Below are 7,458 nucleotides of genomic sequence, written 5' to 3'. Positions count from 1 at the left end.
GTATTATTTGATTCCAGTGACAAGATGTCAAAGGAGTGAGCTGAGACAGCACTGCATACGTGTTTTAAACGTTTTTTTGAGGAACAACAGTTATTCATATGACCCCTGAAATAACAATCAGAGAAATATAGTGTGAATACTAACACTAAAAAAATAGGTTAAACAATTATAAATAACAATAATAATTATACATGAAGATGTTAAACAATCCTCAATCCAATGTCGCATAAAAAAAATTGAACATAAACCACTCTGATAAATTCTTAATGATAATTTCCTACAAGCCAATGTATACCCTCTTAACCCAATTCCCGGTTACATCACCTAGTATACATCTCATGGTTTGAAGTATATCAAATCTAATCTCAATAGATATTTAATTCATAGCAGTATAACTTCAATTAAACATCAAAGTATGATTATTAATTTCTCATAAATTAACATATCAACGAAATGCATCTCGACCTCTATCAACCTTAGAATGAATCAAACTATTCTATGTATAACCATAATAATCTCATATACAGTACTCTAAACCTCAGCATTAAATCATAAAACTTAGACTACTTTTGTTGACAATTAGGTTGTGGTGTCCAGTAGCATCTGTCTGATGTCAGTGATATACTGAAGTGATATTCAGGGTGTTTCTGTTGCATTACAAAGTCAGTGATGCACTGGGTACTGTACTCTGATATTAGTAGGCATTTTTCGTTTTGACTACGCGGCCAGTCTACTACGAACTAATAGAGCGTAACAGACATCTGCGCATGCTCACAAACCTTGCTGGCTAAATCGATGTTGTGACAGCTTTCGCGACAACCCCAATTTCTGAATTTGGCGTAGTGGCGACTACCTAATATTGACCAATCAGATCATCGGATTGTTTGGCAAACTGCTGGTAACTTTTTTTGTTGGGGGTTGCAATTTTCATCGCATCCGCGATCGAGTATTGTTCGTTTAATAATAAAAAAATTATTAAAACAAGTGAGTAATAAAATTTTTTATGAAGGCCTATTTATACACATGCAATAAATGAGGAATGAATAGTCACAACATAAAATTAGGTAAATCAGGGGATCTAGTGAAAAAAGGGCCTTAGGCCTAGTCTAGCCTAGCCTAGTCAGGGTGGATTTCGGGTAAGAGAAAACACATTATCTTGTGCCGCTAGCTGGGGCATCCGCCCTTGATATCGTGGATCAAGCCTTGCTATATAAATACCTCTGTTTTAAAATTGTCATTTATTTGTACATCATTGTTGCATTACCTAGGCTAGGTTAGGCCTAGCCTAGGTAGATCCTAGCCAACAGCGAAACATCACTCAGTGTTTTCTGGAAACTTTTTATTTTGTATACAGTATTTAACTAAATTTTTTTTCACATTTCCTTTTTCAAATATTAAACAAGGGAACATTGTTCTCTGGTAATAAAACCATGGTCGACTAACTCCCCTCCATAGGCCTACGTACGTGTGCTGCGTCGTCGTAGTCGCCTTAAAAAAACAAAAACAGCTCTTGGTGTAGTATGCGAACAGCGTCTTGGCGTTGCCGTCACGGTCCATTAGTTCGTAGTAGACTGGCCACGTAGTCAAAACGAAAAATGCCTGATGATGAATCAGCGACAGTTTGCTAATATTGTGGCCAATAGGTGATGCAGTGGAGCAGTCTGATGTTAGTGATCTATTGTAGTATATTGTCGAAGTGATCTATAGTACCTATAGCTACCTCTTTCTGATTAAGTGGTGTTTCTTAGAATGTCAGTGATGCATGAGAATACTTGACGTAATAAAAAATAATAAAAATAAAGCAATTTCAGGCCAGATATCCCTGTCAAATTGTGATCCATGAATACAATTTCGAAAACTCTCAATTGATAATAATTACTGTAGGACAAATCCTTAATTTAGTCAAAAGCAAATCCCAATGACAGTCTTTTAAAAGGAGAACTGCTGAAGAAGCCTGACTGCAAAACATGAGAGATGTTGGATTGAGTAGGGAGTTGTAATTGTTATATTGACTATAACTATAACGGCTCCCAGGATTGAGAAATCAATTGCACTGTAATGTTTAAAATAGCATCTTGATGTTGAGTTGTATTAAAATTTTATTTAAAAAAAATACTTTGTACTGTTGACTATACATTATTGTATACATTATAGAATTCTTTCCATTAAATGTCTCCAACGTTAATAAAACCTATTAAAGAATAATAAATTAAGTTATCTGATGCAGCATTTGACGATCCGCTAGGCTTACTGTACGTCCTGGGATTCACGAAGATCAGCCATTAAAATAATATTCATTTGTTGGATGCCTGCCAACAAAAATTTGATGGAATAACGAGTGTATCATACTGATAGAGGATAAGTTATCTGGCGTCGGGAGATGATTAAGAAGTAATGATAATGCTTTTAATGCAGACCTCACCACTGACATACTCACATCATTTCAAATTTCTCAAAACTCTTCACCTTTAACCTTTTAACATTCAGTTTTTATTTCACTCTGTGCCAATAAATCAACAAGTGCTTTTACAGTTTATGTTTGAAACAAAAGATAGTAACTATAATTTTCTATATTTTTTTTTTAAGTTGTTGATGCTCAACTTACTGCCTTCTGAGTATCTGTGTATATACACGCAATGCTCCCTGGATGTTGGTGGGACTGGGAGAGACACCTGGTTACCGCCCTAACTGAAATTGATTTTTTTTTTCTCCCAACTTTAAAATCTAAACTTTAAAAAGTAAAGAAACAATTTTTTTTTTTACCTTTTGATATGGATTGCCAATGTTTTCATTTAGTAGAATGCATAAAAAACAAATAATAATATTTATTTGGTTTGATTAAATTAAGTTTTACATATTTGTACAATATTATCATGCGTTTGTAAGTAATTATTATTTAGAAAAAAGAAATTTCAAAAATAGTTTTTTTTTACTTGGGTTCTAAATAAAAAGGACATATTACAAAATAGGCTTAAAGAGTAAACTATGGTAAATATAAAGATTGTTTGCACTTTAACAACTACTCGCCTTTATTTTTATTCTTTCGGTTTTCCAACAGAAAGTACATTCAACTACAATAATTTATTATTAATTAATTTTTTTAATGGTTCTTATATTAAAAAATGTACTTCTAAAAAAAGTCTATAGTGATGAGGACAAAAATAAACCCAAATCAAAAGAACTGCATATCAACAAAGAGGTATTCATATATATTAATGCTTACGGTACCATAAGCATTATATAGCAATATATTATTAAATTGCCATGCAAAATCATTCAAACAAGGAGGTATTATTATTACTATTATTATTATTATAAATGGTTTGTATATTGGTTATTACTTCGCCATGAAAAAAACAAGGAGATATTATGGTTGTTCTTGTTGCTGGTGTTTATATACAGGTAGCACCTTTTCTTTGTAGGTACAAAGTGCTTTTTTTCCCCTGGTCATTGGGTCCACATGCTTAAATGTTGCTGCTGGTAATCAGCACAGGAAGAGGTAACCCCACCAGGTTCCCATTTATACTCCTGGGTAGAGAGAAGCAATGCAATAAAGTATTAATACTTCCTTGCTATATATAACATTTTGTGTTTGCTTTTCTTATTCAATTTTCTTTGGCATAATTTTCTCGGTTAATTCATTTCTATGACGGTAACAGCAGTGAATGTTTCTCAACCTATTTGCATTTATTTTCACGTGCTTGTAAATTTGACCAAAATACATATCTTTTTCACTTGTTAAAGAACATTCCATTTAACAGAGGGTTAAACTTAGACCCTGGATTGGAATCCAAGCATTATCTTAACCATGGTACTTTAACGTCCAATACCCCACTAACTTCATTGTAATGTTCTCTCTGAAAATACTGAATGTTTTTTAAAGGCTGAATATAAAACAAAATAATCAAAAATGTTAACGATTTATATATAGTGGTTTGTTCTTGGTGACATTTTAGATTTACGCTGCATGATTTAGTGAATCCTGAAACAGCGATGACATACCAGATTGCTATCAAGATATTTTTGCTGTTACATTATAAGGCAGTTCAAGTAGATTACAGTATATGTTTTTTTACAGGAGAAAAATTGTATTTAACATATAAAAAAAAACTGTATCAATTCAAGTTCACATCTCAGTACAAGAGAGGAGAATATCTTATTGTTAATAGGTGGCAGTATCAAGTGCATTGGTTTATATCATAGAGTTATAATAAGAATACTAGAGCGCTAAATATGCAGAGCTCTGTGTGTTTGTACCATACAAGATCGCTGCCATAGATTTAGCCAATCATAGTACGCTAAGCATCGTCTTAATGTTGCCCTCAACGTATCTTAAATGCAGTTATGTTGAAACTCAAGTGTTGCGGTGTAGCGTACCCATTTTCGATTAACATTCCTCAGTACATTATTTTAAATCAAATACTCCACTTTCTGTCTACATGTTAGTTTAACAATTTATTAATTTATTAATTATTAATAATAATGGTTAATGAAATAATAGTTAATCAGAAGTTATTTATGGTTAAAGTATATATACTAAGCCTGTAGGTGGCACTTTCCTATGGTGGCCATCTTGGATGGTACACTGTATACACAACTCTGCATTGCTTTGTTACCTAGTCAGCTCTTTAGTTGTTTAATAGCTTTATGGTTATGCATTGGCCAGAATTTCTGCATTGATATTAGATAATAACATTTAATATGTACGAAATATACATATCTTGTCAGAACAAGATGTTTTAGTAGGCCGGGCCTATTATAATAGTAATTCTTGCATATTGAAGTAATTTAATAGCTTTCAATTTAAATTTAAATTTGAAGTAATTTTCTTTATCAATTGATGGTCGCAGAACCTTAATTTGACTAGTAATCAATTAATTTTTGTATTAATTTTTCTGTGAAAAATTATGACTTTCAGTAATTGTCTATCTTTTGCAAGTTTTAAACATAATAATTATGAAATTGAATATTATTTCATTTTATTTATTGAGTAAAAGAAACAATGTAACTGACAAATACATGACAGAAGATTGGCCGGACAAGATTGGCCGGACAAAATTGCCAAAAAATAAATCAAATAACTGTTGAGCGGCTCTCTGATACCATTGATAAACAATGGTAATTAATAGTCAAGTAAATTAATCAACTGTATAAATATCAAATGAGTTGATTATCAGTATAAAATTCAATCATTCATCAATTATCACCATCATCAGGCTGTTTTGTCTACTGCTGTTTGAAGTCCTCCAGCATTTTCCATCTTTATCTGTTCATTGCCTCTCTTGCCCAGTTTTTTGTTCCTATATGATGTGATGTTATTTCTCCACCTTCTTTCCATGTTTTTTTTCTTTCATTTCCTCCTTTTTCTGGTTCTTGGTTCCCAAAAATAAAATAATTATATTAAAACAAATACAGTATAATATAACATTTTTCTTTTCAAATAAAATGTATATATTTTTAAAAATTCTCAATAGGCCTATTTATTTTGCATACCAACATTTCCCATGCTATGTCAAAATATCTATTAAACACTAAATTTAAAAGTATTAGTGCATTTAAAGTTAGATTGTATAATGATGGTCAGAGTGTGTTGTTAATAATAAAATAGATAAAATCTTATTAAGTATACTGTATTTAAAAGACATTTTGCAACAAATAGCTATAATACTTCTGAAAGGATGTACCATAATTGAATTTTTTTATGTTACTTTTTTTAAACTTTATGACAGACACCTTGTAGTATTGAATACATTATAATAATGCTTTCCATCAATGTCTCCTAACGCTAATAAAACCTTTTAAAGAAAAGAATAAATTAAGTTCAGATGCTCCCTGCGAAAAGCTAATTAATCTTTATTCAAGAATTCTTAAGAACCATTATTCAAATAATTTTCACCTGTTGGATGTTTGCCAAACAAAAGGAATTTGCATGATAAAATGAAACTGAATCACTTCAAGTTCATTTAAAAAACACATTGATACATGGAATGTCATGTACTGTCAGTAGGTGGCAGCATATTAATTTGTTGTCAACTTGCTTACTGATTGGTAGAACCATCTTTTCCTCCATGGTAGAACTCATCATTTTATTGGTAAAGTGTCTTGTTCTGAAAGCACATTTTAGGCCATACAGTACTAAGCCATAAAACCCTACCAGGTATCTTCTATTCTGGGAACCTGACTGAAACTCTCATCGGCCCCTGGTTCGGACTGTTGGACATGTCAGACCCCCAGAGACGGATCCAGAGATGTCCAAATGAAGGGGGGCCGAAAGGGGGAGACCGAAATTTGGGCCGATCGAGACAACAATGTCCTACAGGGTCCTGGGGCATGCCCCCGCAAAATTTTGTGTTATAGACGCCCGAAAATAACATTTGAGGCGTTCTGGGCTATAATTTTTTTCTTTTTCTTTCTTTTTTTCTTTCTTTTTTTCTTTCTTTTTTCTTTTTTTACCTCCCAAAAAGGGGGCCCGGGGCTGGGCCGGCCCCTCCCCCCTAAATCCGCCCCCCCTGGACCCCTGTCAGCAAATTTCTGGACCCACTGCTGGAGCCATAGTTATTGTTAATGTTGTTATTTTTTAATTCAAGTTTTTTTTTTCTTTTACTTTAATATAATAAATAATAAATGGTATTTCCTGCTATATATATAAAGTGAGCTGCTACTACAGTATTAGTACATTAAACCAGTACCAATGGATTTTGATGTGTTGTAATTTAAAATTAATTAATAATATTGATTAGAATATTGTTTTTTTGGTTTCATGTGCTGTACTATAAGGAAATGGAAATTACCCCCTTTTTTATTATTCAGTTTTGTACCTCTTTTTTATTGCATGTGTAATAAAGAAATGTTATAAAGTTACTATTTATTACGTAAATTATTAAAAACAACATATTAAATAATAATGTATGTAGATTAGTATAATGCAGTGATGGACCGTCAAAGCAAGCAAGGTATGCAGCGCATACCCTGGCTAAAACAAATTTAAAAAATATAGTAGTAGAGTTTCTCCATTTTATTTAGCATTTCTTAGTCAGGGCCCTAATTTTTTAGAGTGAAATGCCATTCATTGGAATAGCAAAGTTTTTCAATGTGGGAGGAAGTGCGGCCCCTTGTACATCCTAGATATGCCAATACCTAGCATACCCTGCAATTTAACCTATAGTCCGCCACTGGTGTAATGTAAATATGTGTACTTTAATTTCATTTTTATATAACTTGTATATTTTCATAAAATGTACGTAAGATATTATTAATTACTGCTACATTTTTGTATTTTAATTCATTTTTATATAAAGTGTATACTTGTATTTATGTTAAGTCAAAACGGCCTTGTGAAAAACAAAATTATGTGATTCAAGTTTTCTGTTTGAAAATAAAGTAATTATTATTATTATTATTATTATTATTATTATTATTATTATTATTATTATTATTATTATTATTGTTATTATTATT

Source organism: Anneissia japonica, unplaced genomic scaffold, assembly GCF_011630105.1.
Source record: "Anneissia japonica isolate Jap-2015-1 unplaced genomic scaffold, ASM1163010v1 scaffold287835_len3118868_cov185, whole genome shotgun sequence".
In the NCBI taxonomy this organism is placed as follows: domain Eukaryota; kingdom Metazoa; phylum Echinodermata; class Crinoidea; order Comatulida; family Comatulidae; genus Anneissia; species Anneissia japonica.
The sequence above is the reverse complement of the archived record's forward strand: the minus strand, read 5'-3'. Positions refer to the sequence as shown.